This window comes from Mixophyes fleayi, chromosome 5, assembly GCF_038048845.1.
Source record: "Mixophyes fleayi isolate aMixFle1 chromosome 5, aMixFle1.hap1, whole genome shotgun sequence".
Classification (NCBI taxonomy): domain Eukaryota; kingdom Metazoa; phylum Chordata; class Amphibia; order Anura; family Limnodynastidae; genus Mixophyes; species Mixophyes fleayi.
This window is the reverse complement of record NC_134406.1, coordinates 252,299,177-252,315,511: the sequence shown is the minus strand read 5'-3', so window position 1 is coordinate 252,315,511 and position 16,335 is coordinate 252,299,177.

Genomic DNA, 16,335 nt, shown 5'->3' with positions numbered 1-16,335 from the left:
ACAAGTAATGGCGCACCCCCTCCACTTTCCCACTGAGGCACTAATTGTGGGAAATTTATGACAAAGAGATGAGTTTCCCAGATGTGGACAACGCCTCAAATCAAAGCACTAATATTTGTTGTATTCAAGTCATGCTAAGCATTCATTTAGTTCTTTCTTGAGTCGCACTTCATCAGCTGGCAAATCACATAGGTTTTCCCACAATCCTTGTGATTGCCTGACGGGGAGTCCTGGAGAACCAATCACAACCAACCAATGTGGGGAAAATGCTGAGGCAGCTGTTCAAGGCTGTAATTTTTGTGGATAAGCACTGTATGGGAAATAATTAAAAATATACCTTAGATTCTACCACATTGTTAGATGTTAAAATGATTAAATTGTATATAGTTTAAAAATGAAAAGTGCAAAATAAAAAATACTAATTGTTGTCGAAAGTGTGGCCACACTAATCAATAATCCAAGTAGTAAAAGGATATGCAACACTAATATAATAATATTCATTTAAAAATAGGCATTGTTGCAAAAGATTCTTTTTTTTTTTTTTTGCCTTCATTTAGAAGTGTAGAAATCGCATAGGTCAAGGTTTTGGGACAAAAAAATATTGACAAAAGCTTTCATAACCCATTATCACCCTGTCTAATAAACTGCAATGCTTTTACAATGAGATCACTTCAGCTATTGCACAGTAACTGCCTACATAACATTATTGTTGTAGCTACTGTATAGAAGTCTTGGGGGTATATTTACTAAACTTCAGGTTTGAAAAAGTGGATATGTTGCCTATAGCAACCAGTCAGATTCTAGCTGTCATTTTGTAGAATGTACTAAATAAATGATAACTAGAATCTGAGTGGTTGCTATAGGCAACATCTCCACTTTTTCAAACCCGAAGTTTAGTAAATCTAGCCCTTGTGCTTTTTTTTTCTTCAGTCCTATGTTTTTTTTCTGAGCTTTAAATTAGTAATTGATTTTAAATTTCAGCACTTAGAAAATAAGCTGCATGTATTGTAAACATGGCATTACATCTCCGCCCAAAAATATTTTTACTATATTTTAGTGGGGGGCATTTATGTAAAAAATAAATATACTTATCCTATGGGCATTTGTTTATAGCAGACTAGCTGCTTACATCTGCAGTCTGCATATAATACCAGGCGATCTGTCAAAAATCACAATACACCTGCTGTAGGTTAATTGGCTGCAAACAAATTGACACATGTGTGTGTGTATGTTAGGGAATTTAAAGTGTAAGCTCCAATGGGGCAGGGACTGATGTGAATGAGTTCTCTGTACAGTGCTGCGGAATTAGTGATGCTATAGAAATAAATGGTGATGATGATGATGATGTATATCCCAGTCTTCTCTACAAGGTGACTTCAGACTAGTATGCTGGAATATCACTACATGCTCCTGCATACTAACTCTAGTTAATAGGCAGATCGCAAACAAAAGCAACTGAATACAGCACATAGGGACTGATGCACAATTGGCCGCAGTTGTTCCACAAATCGCAAATGCAAATTGCATTCACTAAAAAAAAACTCAATTGTGGAAATATGCAAAGCTGCAACTACTCCAAGTTAGGTGCAGGTCTGCAATGCATTTCATTTACACCAGGCATATGCATACTTGCACCCTCTCCCAGAATGTCCGGGTAACTCTCAAATCCCGGGTAGGTATTCCGGACTCCCGGGAGAGCAGGCAATTCTCCCGCATCCTGCCAGATGATTTTGGGCCTGCCTCCGGCAACAAAATGCCAATTTCATTGCGGGAGCAGGGTCAAAATGACACGTTTTGTGGCACTCTGCCAATAGTTTAGAGTTGGGAACCCCTTTAAAATAGTGAAATGTTGATGAAATGTACCTAAGTTTCAGTACTGGCCAGCTGTACAGGTCATTCCATTGTTTTCTGCATGAAATAACATGTTATTTCCAAATCATCATCATCCCCATTTATTTATATAGCGCCACTTATTCCGTAGAGCTATACAGAGAACTCATTCCCATCAGTCCCTGCCCCATTGGAGCTTACAGTCTAAATTCCTGAACACACACACACATAAAGTGACTAGTGTCAATTTTGATAGCAGCCAATTAACCTACTGGGATGTTTTTGGAGTGATGTTCTTAATCCCTAGGCCTTATAATCTATGACTTATTGTAGAAGAGTACTTGGCATTCTGAAGAGTACATTTTAATCAAGTTCTGTAACCAGGAGATGATGGGGACAGCAGTGATCCAAGATCCTCCAAGACAGTATTGTGTGTGACATGTTTAGATGCCCCAATGCTGCAATAACGTGTCACGGGAAATTATATTAAAATGTTAGCATTGAAAACGTTGAAAACTCCCGTGTCCGGATTTGAGACTGTTGTTATTGGTGAATGGATTGGTGAGTGGTACGTTTAGTTTTTCCAGTTTTGAAACTCCTGGCATTGTGCCCTTTAGATGAAGGATGACTCAGGGCGAGAAATTCCAAGTGACGTATGTTTTTTATTTGCCTGTTTGAATAGTTGCATTGGACCATAGTACAAATATGTACGTTGATACACAACTTCCTGCATATTTTTCAGAGGCACATAGCATAGGAAAATAATGGGCGATTTCCTGCTACTTTTAAGCGAAATATCAGTCAGGAAAATCTGACTGTGTCTATGTGTATATATGATATCATTGTAATATGCTTTCACTCATTTTTAGCTAAAATTAGGTGCACTTTTTTTCAGAGAAGGAGGTATTTCTGTTCTGTCCTTGCTTAAATGATCTGTCGATCGTTAAAATTATTTTTTTCAAATTAAACTACATATCTTGAGTCTTTAAGGAGAGCAAAGCAAAGAAAAGGAGCAAGTTTGCTCCTGGACAAACCATGTTACAATACAAGGACGCAAATTAGTTTATTATTTTGCACATAAGGAAAACACTGGCTGTTTTTTCATGTAGCACACAAATACATGATAGCTTTATTTTTACACTAAAACTTAAAGTTGATCTAGGACTCCTCAATGACTTCCCCACGTAACCATGAGTAATAGTCCCTTGTGTAATAGATCTTGGGCAGGAACAGCACCAACAGGCAGTACTAATAGCCAAGGGTATAATTACCATAGGTGTAGGGGGTACACCTGCTATGGGGTCCACAGCTGAGGGGACCCACCTTTTATGTCAAAGAGCCATTTGTGTATATGCATGTTTCACCATTTGGCAGGACATGTGGTCTCTTACAAAATGTTGCTGTAGGGCCCACAATTGTCTAGTTATGGTATCAAATGTGGCTCTGACTCAAGATAAATTGCTCTGCACATTGGTTTTAGCACCAGATATGGCTCTGTACATTGGTCCCGCCTCCAAATATGGCTCTACATATTAGCTTTTGCACCAGATATAGCTCTACACATTGGACCTACCTCCAGATATGGCTCTGCAAATTGGTCTTGGCATCAGATATAGCTCTGCATATTGGTCCTAGCTCCAGATCCGGGGCGAACGCAGGATTTAGAAGGGGGGGTTTCCGCCACCCCCCCCCCCCCCCCAAAAAAAAAAAGCGAGAGAGAGCTTGCAGCAATTTCGGCGAGTCTGAATTCTACAGCAGCCGCGGCGCTGTCAAGAAGCATCCGCGGCAGTGCTGTATTGTACTACATTACAGCACTGCCGCGGACGCTTCTTTGACAGCGCCGCTGCTGCTGTACAGTACCATTGGTTCGCGGAGGGGAGGGGTTTCTGGAGAACCCCCCCTGCGTGCGCCAATGCAGATATAGCTATGCACATTGGTCTTGGCACCAGATATAGCTCTGCACATTAGCTTTTGCACCAGATATTGCTCTGCACATTGGACCTACCTCCAGTTATGGCTCTGCACATAGGTCTTGGCACCAGATATAGCTCTGCACATTGGTCTTGGCACCAGATACAGCTCTGCACATTGGTCTTGGCACCAGATACAGCTCTGCACATTGGTCTTGGCAATAGATATGACTCTACACATTGGTCTTGGCACCAGATATAGATCTGCACATTAACCTTGGTACTAGATATCACTCTGCTCATTAGTTTTAGCACCAAATATAGCTCAGCACATAAACAGCACCAGATCTGACGGTGGGACATCCTAAGAAGGTAAGCAGCCTTACCATTGATTTATAACTACAAGTTTCTCTCCCTTTTATTTTTATTTTTTTACCTTTGTTCAACAAATGGATATTTTTTGTGAAGATGTGAGTGAGAGCTGTATTGTAAAATGAGAATTTAAATATAGCAACTGTAGTGAAAAAAAACCCATAACTTCCTTCTTCCCTCATCCAAGATAAACGCTCGTCCTTCACTCACCTGAGGAAATACCTGTGCAGAGTAATAGAAATGCTTAACAAGCGCAGAATTTGAAAAATGAAAAGCATGCACAGGATACAATGGTCTGTGAGCAATAAGAATTCTGAAGAATGTGTAATTCCCATAAACAACCTTCCATTTTTTTTTATATTTGATACAGAGTACAGAGTCCTATTTTACTTCTTTGAATGCTTCTTGTAATTGCTGCAGTTTCATTAGCTTATGGAGCTTTTTTCAAATTTAAAATAAGTGACCGGGTTACTGTAGATGTTGCTTTTATGTGTTACTATAACAATCCACTGCTCTGACAGACAATCAAAAGAAGTGCCAGCTTTTATCTTCAAGAATGTAAAGGGTTCTTCACAGTAAGAGAAGTGGAACACTCTATTAGTGGAGTTAATACTGATAGGATCTCCTGATAAATTGTCTTAATGCTTCAGTGATGTCACTGGTTCCTATTGATTTAATAGGCTCCTTCTACAGTGTAGGTAATTCTACTCAACACACTAGGGGTATATTTACTAAACTGCGTAAAGCCACCAATCAGATTCTAGCTGTCATTTTGTAGAATTGACTAAATAAATGATAACTAGAATCTGATTGGTTGCTATAGGCAAACCCACAGTTTAATAAACATATCCCTAGGTCTTATATCCAAAAAAAATCACACCTGTGAACACAATACAAAAGAAGTCAGAGCCAAAGCTGGATTAAGAGGGGGGAGTTAGTGGCACATTCCAGCCTCCTTCCCCTATCTTGGGGCCCCCTGGATCAGGTTTGGTATGGTTCTTGGTGCTGCCCCCAAATGGCAGAATTTGGAGGGCAGCACAGGGTCCAGCATTTAAGTACTTAGTCGGCGCTATATACTCTTAGGGACCCGTCACGCCGTTATTATAGTAATACCATACGTGGATCCTTTTGGACACGACGATAACACCAATGCTGCTGAGATGCTGTCACTGTGAAGCAGAGCAAAGGGAAACCACACTGATGAGGAGAGAAATGAGGTTAAGTTTGGTACAGAGACGGAGATTGGGGAGACAATGATCATGCTAAGTAGGTGGAGAATGAGGAGAGAGAGGGAAGATAGAAAATGTGCATGAGGGGATAGAGGAGTAAGATGAAGGAGGTGATTGAGGAGGGGGACATGGGGTTAGAAGTGGGGAACAGAGAGTTAGGATGTGGTGCTCAGACCTGGATTTTCTATTTGCCCCTATGGCAGATTTTATTGTGGACCCTCTCTCTCCCTGCCGCTGGGGAGCAGCATCTATAAAAGTGGACATTTTGAGAGACTGAACATGACACTGTAAAATTGTAAAGTTACAATTGTGCCATGGATGTTACTAACTTCTCATTTTTGTGGAACCACAAGGACAATTGCACAGTATACTACCAACCACAATTTACCATGTGTTTATCATCACTCATTCCATTAGCTCCCCTCATCTGGACAAACATTTAGTTTACAGTCATAGCCAAAAGTTTTGAGAATGACACAAGTTTTGGTTTTCACAAAGTTTGCTACTTCAGTGTTTTTGGACCTTTTTGTCACATGTTGCTATGGTATACTGAAGTAAAATGACAAGCATTTCATAAGTGTCAAAGGCTTTTATTGACAATTACATTAAGTTTATGCAAAGAGTCAATATTCTACAGTGCAGACCCTTCTTTTTAAAGCCCTGGCATGCTGTCAATCAACTTCTGGGCCACATACTGACTGATGTCCGCCCATTCTTGTCTAAACAATGCTTGGCGGTTGTCAGAATTTGTGGGTTTTTGTTTGTCCACCCGCCTCTTGAGGATTGGCCACAAGTTCTCAATGGGATTAAGGTCTCAGGAGTTATCTGGCCATGGACCCAAAATTTTGAAGTTTTGATCCCTCAGTCACTTAATTATCACTTTTGCCTTATGGCAAGGTGCTCCATCATACTGGAAAAGGCATTGTTCTTCACCAAACTGTTCTTGGGTGGTTGGGAGAAGTTGCTCTTGGAGGAAGTTTTGGTACCATTCTTTATTCATGGCTGTGTTCTTAGGCAAAATTGTGAGTGAGCCCACTCCCTTGGCTGAGAAGCAACCCCACACATGAATGGTCTCAGGATGTTTTACTGTTGGCATGACACATGACTGATGGTAGCGCTCACATTTCCTTCTCCGGACAAGCGTTTTTCCAGATGCTTTAAACAATCTGAAAGGGGATTCATCAAAGAAAATGACTTTACCTCAGTCCTCAGCAGTCCAATCCTTGTACCTTTTGCAGAATATCAGTCTGTCCCTGATGTTTTTCCAGGAAAAAGTGGCTTCTTTGCTGGCCTTCTTGACACCAGGCAATCCTCCAAAAGTCTTCACCTCACTGTGTGTGCAGATGCACTCACACCTGCCTGCTGCCATTCCTGAGCAAGCTCTGCACTGGTGGTCCCCCGATCCTGCAGCTGAATCAACTTTAAAAGATGGTCCTGACGCTCGCTGGACTTTCTTTGGGCACCATGAAGCCTTCTTCACAACTACTGAACCGCTCTCCTTGAAGTTCTTGATTATCCGATAAATTGTTGATTTAGGTGCAATCTTACATCTTACTAGCAGCAATACCCTTGTCTGTGAAGCCCTTTTGTGCAAAGAAATAATGATGGCTTGTGTTACCTTGCAGTTAACCATGGTTAACAGACAATGATTTTAAGCACCACCCTCCTTTTAAAGCTTCCAGTCTGTTATTCTAACTCAATCAGCATGACAGAGTAATCTCCAACTTTGTCCTCATCAACACTCTCACCCATGTTAACGAGAGAGTCACTGGCCTGATGTCAGCTGGTCCTTTTTGTGGCAGGGCTGAAATGCAGTGGAAATGTTGTTTTTGGGATAAAGTTCATTGTCATGGCAAAGAGGGACTTTGAAATTAATTGCAATTCTTCTGATCACTCTTCATGACATTCTGGAGTATATGCATATTACAGCAGAGTTTGTGAAAAATAATATTTGTGTCATTCTCAAACCTTTTGGCCATGACTGTATATGGAAATGCATAACAAGGCCATGTCAAAATGTTAATAATAAACAAACAAAACAGAAATTACATTAATTCACAGGTGGAGCCGATACTTTCCAAAATATTTCAAATTGCTCACTGTCGCAATCCCAGAACTTACTTTCCAGCGATGCCTTTTCTTGATCTCACCCATTGCAAACAGCAGGTGCGCAGCTCTTTTGGGTTGATATGTCCAATATCACGTGTCCGCTGCTGCAGATGTGGTCACTTTAAATCAGGCCTCACAACTCTCATACTCTTATGCTCAGAGCACTGTGCCAGTGTCAGAGCAACAGGTTTCTTTATCACAGCTCTTGGCTTCTGTTTCCCTTTGATACCTATAACTGATTTTCTCACTGGACCTCCTGATTGACCTCAGCTTGTTATTTTACTAGGCTTTTGGATCTTGATTTGGCGGTAGTACCTAGTGAAACGGGGGGGGGGGGGTTCAGGGGCAAACACAGGATTTGTAGAGGGGGGTTTCCACAGCACGCCGCCAATGGGCGTGACCAGCATGCATGAGGGCGTGGATATAATTTTAGACAGTGCTTGGCTGCTCTGCAACGCTTCCTATCCCCATAATATACATGGGCAATGCTGCGTGTACTACTGTTAGGTGCACGCAGCTCTCCCTTTTCAAGCAGAGCGTTGTGAAGCGGGAGCAGGGTCCAGCCACCTCAATTATACAGTGCCCCAGGCTTTGAGGGGGGTTTCCAGGTGCTAAGAAACCCCCCTCTATATGCCTATGGGGTTGTTAGACTCCGTTCTGCTAGTGCAAATTCTAGCTAACAATCGGAATCCACCTTATTGGAAGGTGGATACCGGCTGTGATGTCAGTCTCCCAGATGATAATTCAACTCCGCTGTAACTCACTATCTGCTTCTCTCTGTCCTGTTACTCACTAACGCGTTTCACCCGTGCATATGGACTTTTTCAATGCCCTTTCCATGGCGTAGGTGAGAAATGGATTTATAACAAAGTATTTTTATATTCACTGAGTATAAAAGAGGTGGAAAAACACATACTGGAATAAAAGCAACATATACTAACTAGTCGATGGAGAAAAACTGCCTTTGTGCTCCCATCCATGTTGTCTAGTATTCAAGACTTTCTCTTATTGCCTCTACTTCTCCAAATCTTCTCCTGCTTGCCCATTCACAACACTGAAAACTAGCTAGGTGTAGCAAACCCATAGGAGAAATAGCTAAATTGCAATGTGTGAATGAGGGAAGGTCACTTGTAATTTTCACATATTGTTCCATTGCCTGGATGTGATTACATAGAATAAACAACGCACTGGTTTGGTTGACCAAGTTCAAAATATACTTACTTTTACTCCAAACCTAGTTAATTAGACACAGTAATTGCTTAATTAATGAAAAGATTCTAATGGAGGAAGTGGACATCAAAAGAGTTTGGTATCCTGAAACGCTAGCTTCTTGAAGTTTTACAACACCTGGAGACCCACAGCTTGGCCAGGTCTGACCTAGGTGATGAAACGCGTCAGTAAAATACTATCTGGCACCCTGGCAAAACTTTTTTAATATCTAGACAAAATTGGACATTTGGACACAGCTATGCGGAAGTGCGAGGGCGTTGATTTGCCCCTTTTCGCTTTATGGAAGTGCACCAAATGCCTGACCATTTGTCAGATCCCTGACATAGAACTAACATTCTTGCAACAAGTAAATATCTCACAATGACTTCCTGTTTAGTATCACCTTTGGACTCCCCCCTTAATTCATTTCAGTTTTTTTATTTTTCTCCTAACATACTGCTCACTGATGCCTCATTTAAGTCTCATGTAAGCCATGACAATAAGGGGACTTCAACACATTGAAATATTTTAATGTTGTTATTACATTGGTATTTGTATTTCTAAATATTTTCCTGTATAAAGTGCACTTGTGCAAAGAACATCCCACTGAGAGTAAAAGCTGTTTCCTGATCTCCGCCACCTCTGAGAATATATAAAAATATAAGGACAATTTTTGTACAGCGAAAAAAGTTCTGCATCAGCAACACTGTAGTAAGGAGGACACTGCCCTGCTCAAGAATTACCAAACTGACTGCGTTATCTGCCGGACCCTCTCCTGCACAAATAGTGGGGAACAGAGGAACTGGTTGGAACATTTATTCGAGCCTCTACTTAATGATACATTAATAAGAACCACATTCCCTCCTGCTGACAAACACTATGTACCCATATATAGCAATATTTTGAATCCATTTTTCATGAATTTAGAAATCTTCCAACTGAAGTAGAAACATATTAGAATCTGTTTTCTGCCAGTGAAGAGAATTGGACGTTATGCTTTGTTATATATAATACAGGCCTTGATCACTAAGCTGTGCTCAGGACACCCACATACAAACAACACCATTGTCCGCAAAACATTTGGTGAACAAAGCACTACACAAACATGTACAATTGTTTCCTCTATTAACAGTTTAGTTTAAGCAGTACAACACAGCCTAATTATGTGAGAGAGCTGTACAAACCGTCCTACACAATCCGAGTACATGTACTCAGAGGGGAACAGTCAGGAAAGCAGGTGCAGAGGAACACAGGTTGTGTTATCCGGAACAACCAAACAGATTCTGTCATTTTTCTAGTGCAGTTTAGGCAATGAAAGCAAACATGTAATTGGTTTCTAAGAAGAACTTTACTTCTTTCATTTACACCAGTTCTCAGAAATGTCCCCATTAGGTGATATTCTCTACGGTAGCAGTTGCAGGAAAGTGACCGAAAGGGCCTCACTAAGGAAAGCAAAGCAAAAATAAGGAGTAAATTTACACCTGGGCAAAACCATGTTGAATTGGAGGAGGAGGTAAATTTAAAATTTGGGGACAGATTTATAATTGGGGTAGGGCATATCCTATTGTAGATCAACTTTAAATTTCAATGTAGAAACTAGAAATAAAGCTATCAAGTATTTGTGTGCTGCATGAAAAAGCAGACACTATTCTCCTTACATGCAACATAATAAACTAAATTGCACCCCTACATCATAACATGGTTTGTCCGGGAGCAAACATACTCCTTTTTTGCTTTAATTTCCATAATGAATCAGGCACAAAATGTATAAACTGCATAACCTGGAGGTGTTTCACTCTCTTAACCATAACCTCCTAAAACATATTCCACTTACTTAACTTATCTAAAGAATAACAACACTGAGACTTATGAAAGTGGCTAAAGAAGGTCACAGTTTATTAATTAATTAAATGGATAAGTGTCGGTGAAAGTGAACTGTGAGGCAGCTAAATCAAACTGATATTTGGAACCAAGCGTGGATGGCTAACGACCTACTCCACTCAAGGGGACAAATCCTTAAATGCCTGGCCAGCGCTAAATCTAACGTCAGAGTGATTACCCCCCACTCCCGACTACACAATGGCTGCCCTCAGAAGGGGGCCAAGGGACCCTCACCAAAAAAGACCATGAGTCACTTTCCTCGAAGGGTGTAGCGCCTGCGGTCAATTAGCGATAACGCTGTAACGATCAGCCGCTGCCCACAGTGACTTCCTCCCAACCGTGCCTGCTCTGTGGAGTGGGAAAAACCAGGTTAAAACTCCCACGCACGGGAGCAAGGAGGTCTATAAAGGGCATGGGTGGGTGGGATCTCGAGCAGTGAATAAGAAAGTCCATGTGACATGCTAGGACTTATATAAAATCAGATCTCCAGGCTCTCCCCTTCTTTCCTTATTGGTTGGCCTGGGATGTGGCATTTTAACTCTTGCAGGTAAGGTTAACTTCACTCGCTTCCCCATGTATGTGTTTAAGTGCTTTCTTCCATATGGGACTCTCTTTTCAAAACCTCCACTTTAGACATTGTGGCCTGATTTTCTATGATAATTAAAAGAGAAACTGCAAAAGATTTTCGAGCTGCAGCTTGGACAACCGCCGGAAACCCCACAAGAAAAAGAGATGAGTGTGAGAGGCCAACAGGTTTTATATTTTTAATTGCTGCCTCTTTAAATAAATAAATATAACAAATTAAAAAATAAAGGAATGTATAAAAATCCTGTGCCCACTGGGGATGCCCAGCCCCTGCTGGTACCCCCGGCCAGTGGGTACCTGGAACATAAACTAAATCTTGTGTCTCTTTTTATATAATATAATTAATATATGTGCCCTTTTATTTTATATAATAAATCATTGTGCCCCTTATTTTTTCTCTAGTGCAGTGTAATAAATATCTAGTTATCTATCATATTCTTTTCTTGATGAGACGTAATCAGTAAGTAGAAAATAGAAAATCCCCATAGAGACAAAGCAGACTGCTTCCATCACAAACAAGTTAATACTCGGTAAGCCTGCCTACCTAAAAGACGGGCAGCCAATCAGGAGCGGTCTCTCATTCTGATGGATGTTTCAGTCCCTCCTAAAGGACGGGGCCCAATGGTAAGCAGCACGTCCTGTTACTGAAAGGGAGGGAAGGTTTTATTTTAACATTAGCAATGGTAGTTTCCCACAAACCGCCATCGCCAAATCTCACTAGTGATTAGTGACTTTTCAACCTCGTTTTGCCCTCCAAGCACGGTGGCTTAGTGGTTATCACTTCTTCCTCACAGCACTGAGGTCCTGAGTTCAATTGCTGCCCATGGCTTTATATGTTGTGGAGTTTGTATGTTCTCCCCGTGTTTGTGTGAGTTTCCTCCGGGTGCTCCTGTTTCCTCCCATACTCCAAAAACATACTGGTAGGTTAATTGGCTGCTATTAAATTGCCCTTAGTCTCACTCGGTCTGTGTGTGAGTGTGTTATTTAGACTGTAAGCTCCAATGGGGCAGGGACTGATGTGTGTGAGTTCTCTGTACAGCGCTGCAGAATTAGTGGCGCTATATAAATAGCTGATGAGCGCAAAATCTTCTGCGATGTGTGAACTGCATAAAAAAAAAAAGAAACTTTAGTAAATGTAGCCCTTGGTCTAAAGAAACTTCCCTTCTTATTCAAACATAGTCTCTCCATGTCATAGACCCCACCCTGTTACCAGAAGCCGAGAGCTGGTTAAACAATACAATTACACCCTAAGGTCTTTGCACAATGATTATTTTACTATTATCTAGTTACAGCTCACGTCTCTGGCATGCTAAACTAATCCTGAAATAGCCATCATTACGAGAACATACCGATTTACTGTTTATTTACAAGTATCTAAGCAATATGAAACAGCATATTTGGATAGAACAGGAATTCAGTTAAGTTTTGCAAAGTAACGTAGATAGATGAGAACAATATTTTTGCAAGATTTACACCTTTCTAATTAAAGTGTTATAACAAGGTGTTTTGTTTTGTTTTTGTAAAAGCTAAAACATTTGCTACTTTTTATTCAAATCCTGTAATTTTTTTACATTCTTTTTTTTTTTTGACAGCGAGGGTGTGAATGATTTGTGTGGTGCTGACCGAGTACAATAGACAAATTGTATTAAACAAATGACATTATTCCAAAAGCAATAAAAGCTGAATTAAAGTACAGATTGTACCCAGAAGATGACCTTTTCTGTAATAACTTTCCTAAATAGCTAGAGAGAAAAATATAGCAAAAATCATATTTAGCACCAAAATTCTCTCTCTTTTAGAAGTCTGCCCTATATGTTTTAAATAGAAATGGAGTCACCAGATGCTAAAGGTGGAAACGGACCAGAGGTGCACTGCAAAATACTATCATTTTGCACTGTTGCATTTGAGTGATCATGGACATCATCATCATCAGCAGCAATTTATATAGCGCTACTAATTCCGCAGCGCTGTACAGAGAACTCACTCACATCAGTCTCTGCCCCATTGGAGCTTACAGTCTAAATTCCCTAACATACACACACAGACAGACAGACACACAGACTAGGGTCAATTTGATAGCAGCCAATTAACCTACCAGTATGTTTTTGGAGTGTGGGAAGAAACCGGAGCACCAGGAGGAAACCCACGCAAACACAGAGAGAACATACAAACTCCTCACAGATAAGACCATGGTCGGGAATTGAACTCATGACCCCAGAGCTGTGAGGCAGAAGTGCTAACCACTGAGCCACTGTGCTGCCACTCCTCCCCCGCACTCTGCAGCAGACTTTAAAAATAAAAAGTGTACCTCAATGTGTTGAGAGGCGGAATATCTTTAAGAGATGCATTGTACCAAGGTCACATCAATATCCAACCTCCTACCCCTCCGGTACCTTCAATTTAAATAAAATAAACTTTGCATTATTTTCTCCTACAGTACTGCTTGCTTTATGGTTTAAATCATGAGAACTAGGGGACATCGGGACGTGTTCTTATTATTATGTGTCACTTTTATGTATGTGAAACGTTTTATTATAATGCTTGTGGTGCATCTATAAGCGCGCTTCTCCGCCAAAGGCTGGCAGAGATCACTTATTACTTATTACACAAAATTTACACCTATAGTTAAACATGTTCCATGAGGGAAACTGCTGAAGAAACTCCAGTATCAATAAACGGGCAGCCTGTCTCCCTCCCCACATGCTCAACCAACTCCAGGGGCAGACAGCAGGGGCGGAGTTCCACTATAACAGAAGAGTACAAGCATGGGATCACTATGCCATGGTAAAGACCAGTCCCCGGGGCTTCAGCTAGTGCCTCTACGTGGGAGGGGAGTTGTAAAGACCAGCATGTTAGTCCTCCAAAAGTCTAACAAAAAAATAAAAAGAGTTATAGTACTTTATGAGCCCCCCCATGGGCTGTGGGGGCCTTGGCAACTTGCCAAATGAATCTATTAGCTAGGACCAGAGTGTGATACAGAACTATGCAGGGTCTGTTTTTATTACTTTTAATTTAATGGTGGATGCTATGGGCCTGATGCATTAATGCGCGCAAAATGAAAGTATTGTGCATTTTATTTTGTTTTTTTAAAATAAAAGTCCATATTCAACTAGAAGGGGATCTGAAGAAATGTCTCTTGTTCAATAGTCATTAATAAAAAAGCATTAAAAAGCCAATAAATAAACAACAATAATCTACAAAGTAAATTTATCATGAGGTTATTAATGTCTACTGTACATAAAATACATTTTCACAGATGCTCCTGATTGTTGTATCATATTCTAGCATGCGTACGGGACCATCAATACTATCACTCGGCAGTTGCATTAGACCTGTAGCTGGTGCAGGTGATATAACAATCACATACCTGAGAGATGCTCAGAGCTTGAATCGAAGGCTGCTGCATGCGCTCCAGCTTAGCAGGCCCTTACTGTACACTGACTACGAGCGTACAACCTTTGTTTAGACCAGGGGTAATCAACTACAGTCCTCAACAACAGGTCATGTTTTCAGGGTATCTGTCTATCCGGTGGGAAAATTGCTGCCAACAAAAAATAGAAATCCTGAAAACATGAACTGCTGTTAGCTCTTGAGAACTGGATATCTGAGGTTATGGTTTAGAGAATAACTGATGTTTGGCTACATTAACCCTTTGCAGGATCACACTGTGCTACATTGTACATACTATAAGGTTTGATGATAATCATCATCATCATCAGCTATTTATATAGCGCCACTAATTCCGCTGTACAGAGAACTCACTCACAGCAGTCCCTGCCCCATTGGAGCTCACAGTCTAAATTCCCTAACACACATACACACAGACAGAGAGAGAGAGAGAGAGAGAGACTAAGGTCAATTTTTGATAGCAGCCAATTAACCTACTAGTATGTTTTTGGGGTGTGGGAGGAAACCGGAGCACCTTGAGGAAAGTCCAGAGAGAGAGATCAACCCCTTTCAGCTCCACACAAGTGTTGAGAGACACTTCCCATGTGTATGTAGCACATTGTATTGTATTATAACTGCTGATGTTATACAGAATGAACACTTCAGTTTAGCGTGAAATCAATACACTAAACACAAGATAATTACAGTCCTCCGTGAAAGTAGACAAGAAAATATATACTATCCTGACAGAACATAGTGCGTCATTAAACAAGTAAGACAGAAACTCTTCTTTATATACTTATACTGTACATACTAAAGTGTCAGGTACTTTATATTTGTAATATGTCTTCCTGTCGCCTGCAGACCTCATTAACATGCATACCAAGTGAATATACTCAGGCAGTTTACATGGAACCAGTTGTTGATGCCTTAAGCTACTTGCATAAGCTGGATTTTTGTTTATTTTTATTCAAATTGGTAGGCCAGGTACAGTAAGGGCGTTTTCACGTACTTTCCCATGAGGTAGAACTATGTGCAGCTGTCAGGATGTGCACGTATCTCAGGCTGGCACTCAGGGGCTAGTGCAACAATGCGCAAGATGATGGTGACCACGATCGCCAGCACCAGTTAGCCGCTTCTGATTGGCTGATTACATCTTGACCCCTCCCACTCATACTGGTACTTAATCCATTATTGTGGCTGCGGCCGTCTATTCACATTGCTTTATTAATATTTCCAATCGGACTGCTGGAGGAAGGCAGATTCCCATTTGATTTTTAAAAGAGAAAACAGTAGATGTAAGCTTAATTTAATTTGTATTTTGTATGTATGCAAGTATTTAAGTATATTCTATATGGTAAAATGTGACTTTTAAATAAATATCATTGTCAAGACAACATTCTCTCTTGTCTTTGTGATACTTTACATTATTATATTGTATACAAATACAGCATTTATCACGAATATATATTCATAGATGCAATTTTTCTTGTGTGCGTCTTTTTCTGCTTACATCCCGGCCACAAATGCAACAACTCTTTGTGAGCCCCTGGAACCGGCAAATCATTTTGGTTTTGCACCAGTGCATTTAAATTGTGCATCATCATCATCATCATCACCATTTATTTATATAGCGCCACTAATTCCGCAGCGCTGTACAGAGAACTCACTCACATCAGTCCCTGCCCCATTGGAGCTTACAGTCTAAATTCCCTAACATACACAGAGAGACAGACTAGGGTCAATTTGTTAGCAGCCAATTAACCTACCAGTATGTTTTTGGAGTATGGGAGGAAACCGGAGCACCCGGAGGAAACCCACGC